The sequence below is a fragment of the Chiloscyllium punctatum genome, chromosome 50 (genome assembly GCF_047496795.1).
Source record: "Chiloscyllium punctatum isolate Juve2018m chromosome 50, sChiPun1.3, whole genome shotgun sequence".
NCBI classification, from domain to species: Eukaryota; Metazoa; Chordata; class Chondrichthyes; order Orectolobiformes; family Hemiscylliidae; genus Chiloscyllium; species Chiloscyllium punctatum.
Window position 1 is genome coordinate 15,527,141 of NC_092788.1, and position 11,410 is coordinate 15,538,550.

Here is an 11,410-nt window from a genome sequence, read left to right on the forward strand (position 1 = left end):
GTTGTGAATCATTGTCTCTGTTTCTCCCCACAGATGTTGCCAATATCCACGTCAAATCTTGTTTTTGGTTCAGATTTCCAACATCTGCATCTCTTGGTTTTCTGTTCAACTTTAAAACAGTTGACACAAAACCGATGTCCAGCCAGCTTTGGAAAAGTGATCAGAAATATTCTTACCACGATGTGTGTGCAGAACAAAGCACGCATTCATTGATCAGGAATAGAACCCGTATGGCGAGAACGCCAAATGCTGGCAAATAGACTGCAAGGGAAGGCAGAAGGCGGCCTTGCATTTATTCAGAATGAAAACACTTTTGCCTTTTCATTTCTGATCAGTCATGCTGCAGATTAGGTCCTCCTTGCCTTCGAGCTTTCACAGAGTGGGAAGAGACCGTTCAGCCCATCGTACATTGTAGCTCATCAGGCATCCATGTATTCCAGTCCCAGTTTCTAGTTTTGGCTCAAAATGTTATGTGTACTGATGTTTCCAGAGCAAATATCAATGCGATTCTCACTATGAATTTAAACGACACGACAATGAGACTGAGGTTTGACATGGCCACACAGTGTTGAGGAACTGAACCTCATTTTCACCCACAGAGGGAGATACACAGAAACATATCCCGAAAGGAACAGATGTCTCAGTATCATACCAGCTCCTTGTGCTTCACTTCCGCTCTCTGCTCCACCCAACAGCTTCTCTGACAAAGGCAACTTTAGGTGGAACACTCGCCAGTTTGAAGAGCAATGAGAGATGTTGAGCTGAACTGGAATTTAAAATGGACAATAGACCTAAATGCAAGTTTTAAATTCGAAACCACACTGATCCAAACCATTCAGATCCTCAGAACCTGACAAAACAGGACCAGCCATACACCTGTCTGATATTGAGCTGTAATGGACCCAAAAGCAAGATTCAATTTGAATACACACTGATCCAATCCCTGCAGCTCGAAAGTACCTAAGAAAATAGCAACTGACAAGATGCAATTGGCTGAACTAACACTTTACACCCGCGACATGCAGGATGTAAACCTACAATCGTTTGATTCAAAGTCAGATGTTTTATCTATTGCTTCACTATCCGGATGCACACGCACACGCTGGACACCTTTCCATATGTGATGTAAACATGGAGATCTGGGAAACAACATTCATAAGATGATCACCCAGCAAAGATAATCCACTTTGTGTAACAGGGCCTTTCAATGGCAAAGCAAATAAATTTGTCCTCAGGTACCTGCTTCTGTGTCGCCTGTTCTTCTGCTGGACGTCTCCAGCATTTTATTCACAGTCCCTGCGCTATCTTATGATGCACTCCACTGAAATGTACTTTCATACTTGGATTTAGTCTCACTTCCAGTCAAGATCCTGAACAAATTCTGTGAGAAACCTCTGGTCATTTCCAAAATGGAATTTGGAATCAGACAATTTGCGGCACGGTGGCACAGTGGTTAGCACTGCTGCCTCACAGCGCCAGAGACCTGGGTTCAATTCCTGCCTCAGGCGACTGACTGTGTGGAGTTTGCACATTCTCCCCGTGTCTGCGTGGGTTTCCTCCGGGTGCTCCGGTTTCCTCCCACAGTCCAAAGATGTGCAGTTCAGGTGAATTGGTCATGCTAAATTGCCCGTAGTGTTAGGTAAGGGGTAGATGTAGGGGTATGGGTGGGTTGCGCTTCGGCGGGGCGGTGTGGACTTGTTGGGCAGAAGGGCCTGTTTCTATACTGTAAGTAATCTAATCTAATCTAATCTAATCTAAATTTGAACGAAGGCTTTATTGGGGCCGCCCCATCACCCCAGATCAACGCCTCAAAACGAGCCGCTGTTAGTATCAAACTGTTCTGTACCTTCCTGCAGTAAATCAGGTTAGCACACATTGAAACCAGGGCGGCAATATGAATTGTTTGGAAACTTAGAGAGAGAAACATTGCTGCTGGAGATGATGATGATGTGAAGATCATGTACAGAGTCTGGACAGATCAGGTCACAAGTGTTACTGTCAGCTTCAGTAGGGTACCTGGTTCGGAGTCTGAGTTTGTAATGCCCAGACCTGGATACAATTCCCAGTCAAGAAATGAAGATTTATTTATCTTCTTGTGAGTTATCTTATTGAAAACTAACTCCTGCTTCCTCACAGAACACAGACCAAGATCAACCCAGTGATTGTTTGTATCTATCTAGAAGGACAATAGCAACAGACATACGAGAGAACTGTAACCACAAATCACCCATCTCGGACCTCGCCTTTCTGAGTTGGAAATATCTCGCTGCTCCTACAGTGTTTTTGGGTCTAGATCCTGGAACTCCCTCCCTAATAGTATCATGGCTGTACCTTGAGTTCTTCCAGGGTTCTGTAAAGTAACTCAACATCTCAATCTCTGGAGTAAATAGGGATGCTCAGTGATTCCTATCCCATTGTGTGGCGTCCTCCGCCACGAATGAGTTTCGAACAGTGTGTTTCAATTTACTATCGCGTGGAAAGAGGCCCTTCGGGCCGACACTGTCCCTCCAGAGAGTAACCCACCCAGACCCATTTCCCTCTGGCGAATGCACTTAATACTTTTGGCTATTCAGCATCACCAATTCACCCTAAACTACACATCGTTGAACTGCGGAAGGAAGCCCACGCAGACGCAGAGAAAATGGGCAAACTCCATACAGAGAGTTGCCGGAGGCTGGAATTGAACTTGAGATCCTAGTGCTGTGAGGCAGCAGTGTGAACCACTGAGCCACCATGCGACCCCTACTCGTTAAAAGTTACTCTGCATTAAGTATGGGACAACACTTGATCAATTGTCAGCTCCATACTTCATTCGATGCTTCGGGAACGCTGTCCCCACGATTAATGGTACGAGGAAAACTCCACTTGCTGCAACAGTGAGAAAACTGAATCCTCACCAGGAGGCTAACAGGGATAGCAAAAAGAAAAGGCACTGTGTGTTTTAATCATGAAACCGCTTTTGTCTTTTCATCTGTGATTATTTTAGCTGCAGATTAGATTCTCCCTTTCTTCCGATTTTACAGCATGAAAAAGACCTTTCGGCCCATCTGCAGTGCTGGTCATTGTACTTCCATCTATTCTAGTCCCAGTTCCCACAAACCTGCGTTTCTGATGTTACCAGATCGAATCTAAATGGGATTCTCCCTGTGATCTTAAATGACCCAACAATGGGACTGAAGTTGGACATGGTCACATTATGTTGTATCACCGCCGAGGAACTCAACCTCATATTTACCCACAGATGGAAACAAACAGTGGTCTCAGGATTAGTCCTGTTCCATATGCTTCCCATCCGCCAGTTTCTCCGACCAGCTCTCCGCAGCTGGTCAAAGAGGTCTGCAGCACAGAAAATGCCCTTCGGCCCATCAAGTCTGCACCAGCCGAAGACTGACCCCTGACTGTTTTCATCACGTTTTCCAACGGTTGGCTCGTAGCTTCAACAAAGTTGGGACGGAATTGTTCAATTCATAATGTCTCAACTTTCTCTGGGGATTTCTGCGTGTTGTACCCTGAAAGGCAGAGGGTTGGAGATTGCCCCCATTCCCAACCTGTCTGAAATGTCTTTATTTTCCCTTCTCCTGTGTTTTGTTTGGGAAAAATGAAGATAGGGTGTAATCTCCCTTTTTAATTGTTGACATTTCTGAATCGTAACCGGTAGGATTCCAGGCTGTGAGGGTAAAGCCAAATAAATTTCAAGTCCATTGCCTTAAACACACATCGACGATTACAGAACCACACTGTCCTCTTCATTTTCCAGGTGTCTCTCATTGTGGAGCTGAGGAAGAGTGAATCTTTATCGGGTTTGTTTGAATCCAATCACTTCACAGTTTGCACAAGCGTTACATTTTGGTGCATGTTGGGTCTGGTTGTATCATTCTGAAAGATGGAACGGACATTCATTTAAACCCAAGAACAGTAATTGCAAGAGAAACTCAGCAGATCTTACAGCATCTATGCAGAGAAAATCAGAGACAACATTTCAAAACTTCATCAGAACTCGGTAATCTCCCACAGGTCCTGCCAAACCCGTTAGATTCGAGAGCAGCTTCTGTTTTTGTTTCAGATTCCAAGAATCCACAGTTCTTTACATGAACCATTAAAGCAATGCAAAAACTTCTTTGTGGAACCTCACACGAAAGGGTTCCGTTTGGGGAATAATTCCTGACCCCACTCGACACGCGAAACTGTGCAGCATCCAAAACAGATGCAGCAAGAACAACCATCGCTGTCGCCCTGGGGGCTCTTGAACCAGGAACCTTTCATTTAACAGTCGATTGTGCTGAAACTTCTAACCTAACACCTTGCACGATCCTCTAAAGCAGGCTGTGACTGACTTCCCACTTCAGTCTGGCCTTCCCAGAACGCCAACTGTCCTCTATCAGTTTTACTTTGCCAGAATATAGACTGAGACATTCATTATGGCGACATGGGAACAGTCTGATCCCACCCACTACAGACACACCCATGTCACTGGGAACCAGCTCTCCTCCAACCGGGACCATCTCCCTTTGAGCCTCCCAGTGTCTTGTGTGGTCCCGAGTTATTTCATTGATCTAGAGTCCAGATGAGATTTGTATTCCTCATGTACAGGAACGAGAATTCTTTCAATGTCTCCGATCAGTTCATGTGGCGTCCTCTTAAAGAAGGGGAAGGTGTCTTGATTGTTTCTGCTAAGCCTGACAGTTCGCCCTTCTTCATTCTCCTGTGATTCCATTTCCCAAAGAGTTCCCGAAGTTTCACAAATCTGGAAACTGTGTTATCAGGGATGCGTCTTTAACATTTGTGCACCTGCCAACTGACAATCTTTTCCCAAAATCTCTTCACAATCCACTGTCTTACACCGTCTCCAGGGATGAGAAGTCCCTTTTTGTGGAGAGATTCCCGAGGCTGGTGAGATTCTCTTTGGCGTAAAGATGGTTAACCGGCAATTTCCTGCGGCTGTTTATAATGATGGGAGTGGGAACCGTGGTCATGGGCACTTTGACGGGCAGGAGCAAGTGTTGCCACTGACCAGAGGCAGTGAACAGAGGACTGGTATTAAAGGAATCGGATGAAAAGCAGCACTTCTGCGCAGTACTTTCAGAGAATACGGCAGAAGCTCGAAGGCTCTAGCAGTATCTGTGAAAAGAGAAACAAAAACCATGGTTGAGTTGGGTATATCTCTGATTAAGAACTCGAGCAGCATATGTCTAATCAAATAACTGGCCTGTCTTGCGCTTTCTGAAATCTGAGCGAGAAAGCACCCTACAGGAAGTTGTTCAAGATGTAGTCGTAAGAATCGACCCTGCATAGGGAAACGTCAATGGATTATTAATCCATCGCCTTAATCCCTCTGCCACGAACACACTTGCACGCGCTCGCCTTAATATTTCTTCTAGAATGGAGAGTTGTAACCTGAAACACCAGTATTTGACTTGTCCTGTCCGCATCATGACCCCAGTATTCGCTGTCACCCTCTCTTGGTTCAGACCGGAGGAGGATTCTGGGGGATCAAGTTGAATGACACACACATTGATGAGAGGTAAAGTGGATGGGAAGGATCCATTTTCATGTGCAGAGAGCTTCATAAACACAGCAGTGCACCGAGTGTCCTTGTGTTTGACTAGCACTTACACCGCCAGCTGAATTACAGCCATTGTAGTGCTCTTGAAGAAGACTCTCCATTGGCCAATCTAATGTGCAAAATCAGCTCTAATTGGCTAATCAGATGTCAAAATATGGAATGTTTTCAAATCCTCACAGCTGGCAGTAGAGAGTGTAGACCTATCTTCAGGGGTTCATTCTGCTCGGATTTACACCCAGGTTAATGTGGGACCAGAGGGCCTCATCACAGCGGAAGGGGTCAAACATTGAAGACTCTGATGGGGAGGATATTCTCTCTATGAGAGGGCAGCAAATCAGTGGAATTCTTTCCAACAGAGGGCCCTCAAGGCGAGGTCTTTTCACGGCTGAGAAAGACAGACATTTAGTCAATTCTCAATCAAGGGCCAGTGGGATAAGGCTGAGAAGCGGAGTTGAGGATTAGACAAATCAGCCAGTGATCTCATTGAAAACTCGCCGACTTGATAGGCGAAAATGCTTCCAACTGATCTAATATCTTTGTTGTCACTTGGAAGATGCTAAACACCACTGTAAACGAAGGAAAGCACAAAGTTAGGAAGAGATGACTGCAGTCAAACGGAGTCACATTTATTTATTGCTAGGAAGATCAAACTGTCAATTTGCCAGATTTCTTTGCTAACGTGGGCGGTAGAGTTGATCAAGGGAGCTGGTGATTTGAGTGTTCTTGGATATGAAACAAATAAAGGTCAGTGACATTTGTTTTCTGGCAAAATATATGGCCTTTTCTGATGCTCACAATGAAAGAGGTGGTTTCCAAGAAAAGACAGAGACTAAGTCACCTGTAAAGTAATTGATGGCCAAGATATGACTGGCGATGTTCTATGGGGCATATGTGATTCATTGATTATTGTTCTCCAAACTTCCTTTACAATGGAACCAGGAGTGGGAGCGAGGAAATTAAAACCACCCATGATTATTGCCATCTTTTATCACTCACACACAGTATTTATTTCTTATACGTTTTATTTCACATCGGGGTTACTGCGAGTGGGCTTGTAAACTGCATCTGGTGGTGAGTTCTTTCCTCAATGTTCCTAATCTCTTCCCAAACACATGCTGCATCCTTATCTCCTGAATGAAGGTAATCTCTAACTTTTGTACAAGTGTCACCAAAACCTCTGCTTTTCACATGCCTCTTGTATGTCATCTCCCAATATTTTTTGATACTTTGCTGTGTTGCAATTGCCCAGAATAAGGTTAAAAATACAAAATAGAGACTGGTGGACCTGGGTTTTCAACGCACCTTATTGCAGCCAAACCGCAGATGACTGCCAACAATCTGATCACGGAAACACGCACCGATCCATCAGGCAACACAGAATAAGCTCAGCACTAGAGGACATGTCAGGAACAACACCAGAAACACAACAGAAATATTTTTCGGCGCTGCTATGTTGGATGTATTTCTCGATGAGCAATCGGGAGTTACATGTGTTCCATCAGGAGTTACGTCACACCCGGAAGTAACCAGTGTCACAGACGGTCATGTGATCCAAGTTCCAAGCCCCAGAATCCGAGACACTCAGATTCATCAGGACCCAGTCTGCAAACCCAGAAACCGGAAGCAGTGGGAATGAAACCAAATCAATTCCAACTGCCACAGGACAGCAGCGCTTCACAACAGACACTGCAGCCCTGAGGATGGCACCCAGAAATGTGAGGAAAATGCTTCAAACCATCTTCCCAGCTCCGCCAAACATTCCAACAACAACTCCAGGAGGCACACGGGCTCCACATCTTTCTGCATCAAAACGCTACGGTTTTCTGCAGCAGAGTATTGTACCCTGAACCCCCGGGAACAAGGTGAGGATGGCAACCCCTACACGGCCAGGAACGGCAGTGAGAGCGAGTGCAAAAGCTGCCATTGTCGTATGGACAGCCACAAACACTCCCTTTGAAAAGGACTTTGTCCATATGAAAGTCTGTGCAGCAGTATAACCCGGGGCCCAAACAGCCTGCGCTGGGGATTCATATTCCAGACAATTTACGGTGGGCACCGTTTTCCCTGAAAGTGAGTGGGGATTGATATTTCATTGCTGATGTGAAACCAGATCCTACACTGTATCTGCTCGCCGGTTTTTGTTGCTGTGGTGAAACGGTGGGCAATCACGGTGTGAAACGTTATTATAGCTCTCTGGTTTCCTTCATTCCTGTCCTGGTCAGGGAGGCTGGGGATTGGTCCTTTCCATCAGATGGAGGTACAAGCGCATTGTTGACCCAACTTAATCAAGAATGGAATTGGTCATCGTCACTTCTCATGGTTCATTGTTGTTCTGTTTTGTTGGATGTTACTTGAGCACTTTCTGGGACTTGACAATGCATTAAAGCTCCAGTATGTTTGGAAGCACGGTTTGGAATTGTCTCGCTGCCATTTGTGTGAGGAGTACATGATATAGACGAATCGCACTCCCTCGAAGTCATCAAGTCAGTGTGTCTGGTAATGGTTCCGCCTTTTCTATTTTGCTTCTGTTCCACGCTAAGAGCTGTCAGTTTTTGGATTCGCTGTAGTGCTGAGGGGGTAACACAATTTGTGTGGTATTTTTCTTCAGACCAAACTCCACCCTCCAGGAAAAATCGCCAAACGCGCTGAGTAACAAACAGCACGCGTTTTTTAGCAAATGGCCTATTCAAGCTGGTGTCAGTTTCTGGAGCGTCTCAGAGTTGCCAAGCACGGAAACAGACCCTGCTATCTAACTTGCCACTGCTAAACAGATAACCGAAATTAATCTAACCAATATTTGCCGAAATTTGTCCCTTATCTCTCCGAACCCTTTCAGCTGCATTTGAAATGTTGTGAGCGCACCAGTCTCTGCCCCTAAATATGGCAATTCATTCTGTACACACGGAAATGTCTGTGTTCAAAACAAGTGTCCCTCACATCCCCTTTAAATGTTCCTGTTCTCACATTAAACCAATGTTATCTCGCTTTGAACTCATGTGCTTTGTGAAAAATTACCCCTTGACTCTTTTCTCTGTCCGTCTGCCTCATGTCTTTATAAAATTCTGTAAGGCCATTCCTCAGCCCTGAAGCTCCAGGGAAAACTGTCGAAGTCTATTCAGTTTCGTGCTATTGTCCAAACAGAGCAAACCTTGCAAACCCTTTCAAATACTTTCGGAATTGCACCACGATCGTTATTGAATGCGTGAAATGTTCGTGCCTGAAGTGAAGAGATGCTGAAACACTAGTAATGACAATTTTGATGTGCTGTCCCTCTGTGGTAGCGTGGCCGAGTGGTCTAAGGCGCTGGATATAAGCTCCCGTCTCCATCAAGTCGTGGGTTCGAATCCCACTGCTATCAAGATAGCTGACGTTCTACTACCGGCAGTTGAACATAGCAGAAACTGAGCCGGTCCTATGTGTTTTCGTTGTGGTGTTTGCAGCTGCTCAGGCCTCTGATCCAGACTGACAGTCTTGCAGTCGAAACCTCCTCAACCCCCCTGCTTTCGGATATATACATGGCCAGTTTCTGTGTCTCAAATAGTCAGTGCATTTGTCTGAAAGTTAGGTGGTTCGAGCCCGACCTTTGCACCGACCCTCAATTATTTCAGTTCAAGCATTGAGACCAACCACGAGACCTCACCCGAGTCACCAGCTGGATGTGGCCCCAATCTCTCCAAGGCCCCGCTGCCAACAGAAAGCGGCTACTGCAGCTTCAATCAGCGGCTTCCTGCTCAGCCCTGGGACACAGCACATGGAAAATCCTTCCCCAGGAACGGCTCTTCCCGTGTGAAAGGGACAATTCCACTTTAAATTGGACACAGCTTCGGAGGATTGTTCCTGTTCTTGGAACGTTTCATAAACAAAACTCCTGTCTCGCAAATAAGAAGTGGGAAAAGTTGTGGGCAGGAAGAATAGAGAAAGTGTTGACTGTGAGGACTCTGTCTCGTCAGCAGATGGGATTCCTTACACTCCAAACAGAAATGATTGGGTTTCCTTGGGTAATTTCCCAATTGATTTACCGTCTGCCAGAGTGACTGGGAATCATTCCGGAGACATAAAGATGAGGGTAAAAATATGAAAATATTTATATTGAATATTAAATCCAGAGACAAGTGTTAAATAGATAATAATGTTCTGAAGGAATAATAGCTGAGAAATGGAAAGTGTGAATGATGATATTTGTGATTGGGAGGAATGAACTGGATCCTTGCAAATTGCAATGCCGGGTGAAATATGCTCAGTATGAAATGACACTCTCATCAATCGTGAGCCAGGCCCAGCTACTTCAGTCGGTAGAGCATGAGATACTTAATCTCAGGGCCGTAGGTTCAAGCCTCACGCTGGGCCCTTTCCCTCCTTTAAAGAAATCCAGCTCTCTGCTCCCCTTGCAGTATTGTAACCCAGTGTAGGGGTTGGTTTTGACACGTCGATCCGACTGTGTTTGATCACACCTCGGTTGCGGAGTGAAAGCTGTCTCCACTTGCCCATAAGATGGAATCGCATCTGCTGACGAGACAGAGTCCTCACAGTCAACACTTTCTCTATTCTTCCTGCCCACAACTTTTCCCACTTCTTATTTGCGAGACAGGAGTTTTGTTCATGAAACGTTCCAAGAACAGGAACAATCCTCCGAAGCTGTGTCCAATTTAAAGTGGAATGGTTGTCCCTTTCACACGGGAAGAGCCGTTCCTGGGGAAGGATTTTCCATGTGCTGTGTGCCAGGGCTGAGCAGGAAGCCGCTGATTGAAGCTGCAGTAGCCGCTTTCTGTTGGCAGCGGGGCCTTGGAGAGATTGGGGCCACATCCAGCTGCAGACTCGGGTGACTTCTCGTGGTTGCAGTGTCGGGACATGGTTGGACTCAATGCTTGAACTGAAATAATTGAGGGTCGGTGCTAAGGGCGGGCTCGAACCATCAAACTTCCAGCCAAATGCACTGATTATTTGAGATACAGAAACTGGCCATGCAGATATCCGAAAGCAGAGTGGTTGACGAGGGCCCGACAGCAGGGCTCACAGACTGTTTTCAGACTCAGTCGGAAAGAGTTGACCTGAGCAGCGGCAAACACAACGTTGCAGCTCTGTTCAACAGCCTGTAGCAGAACAACCGCCATTTTGGTAGCGGTGGGATTCGAACCCACGCCTCGATAGAGACTAGAGCTTAAATCCAGCGCCTTAGAACACTCGGCCACGCTACCATAGAGGAGCCACGCGCCAAAATTTCATTACTAGCATTTCAGCATCGCTTTACTTCAGGCACTGACAGATCGCGCATTCAGTAACGAACGTGGAACAATTCCGAAAGTATTTGAAAGAGTTTGCAAGGTTTGCACTGTTTGGACAATAGCACGAAGCTGAATTGGCTTCGACAGTTTTCCCTGGAGCTTCAGGGCTGAGGAATGGCCTTACAGAATTTTATAAAGTCATGAGGCAGACGGACAGAGAAAAGAGTCAGGGAGTAATTTTTCACAAGGCACATGAGTTCAAAGCGAGATATCATTGGTTTATTGTGAGAACAGTAGCATTTAAAGGGGATGTGAGGGACACTTGTTTTGAACACAGACATTTCCGTGTGTACAGAATGAATTGCCATATTTAGGGGCAGAGACTGGTGCGCTCACAACATTTCAAAGGCATCTGAAAGGGTTCGGAGAGATTAGGGGACAATGTTTTGCAAATATTGGTTAGATTAATTTCGGTTATCTGTTTAGCAGTGGCAAGTTAGATAGCAGGGTCTGTTTCCGTGCTTGGCAACTCTGAGACGCTCCAGAAGCTGACACCAGCTTGAATAGACAGTTCGCTAAAAAATGCGTGCTGTTTGTTACTCAGTGCGTTTGGCTATTTTTCCTG

The 11,410-nt window shown here is 45.7% G+C and overlaps 2 non-coding genes across 2 annotated transcripts; one reads left to right on the top strand and one right to left on the bottom strand.

The window, feature by feature from the left end:
* Positions 1-8,839: 8,839 nt before the first annotated feature.
* On the top strand, positions 8,840-8,921 carry trnal-uaa (transfer RNA leucine (anticodon UAA)). The gene has a single exon. It is a non-coding gene; the product is annotated as a tRNA-Leu (tRNA).
* Positions 8,922-10,676: 1,755 nt separating this feature from the next.
* Positions 10,677-10,758, bottom strand: trnal-uaa (transfer RNA leucine (anticodon UAA)). The gene has a single exon. It is a non-coding gene; the product is annotated as a tRNA-Leu (tRNA).
* Between the last annotated feature and the right edge of the window lie 652 nt (positions 10,759-11,410).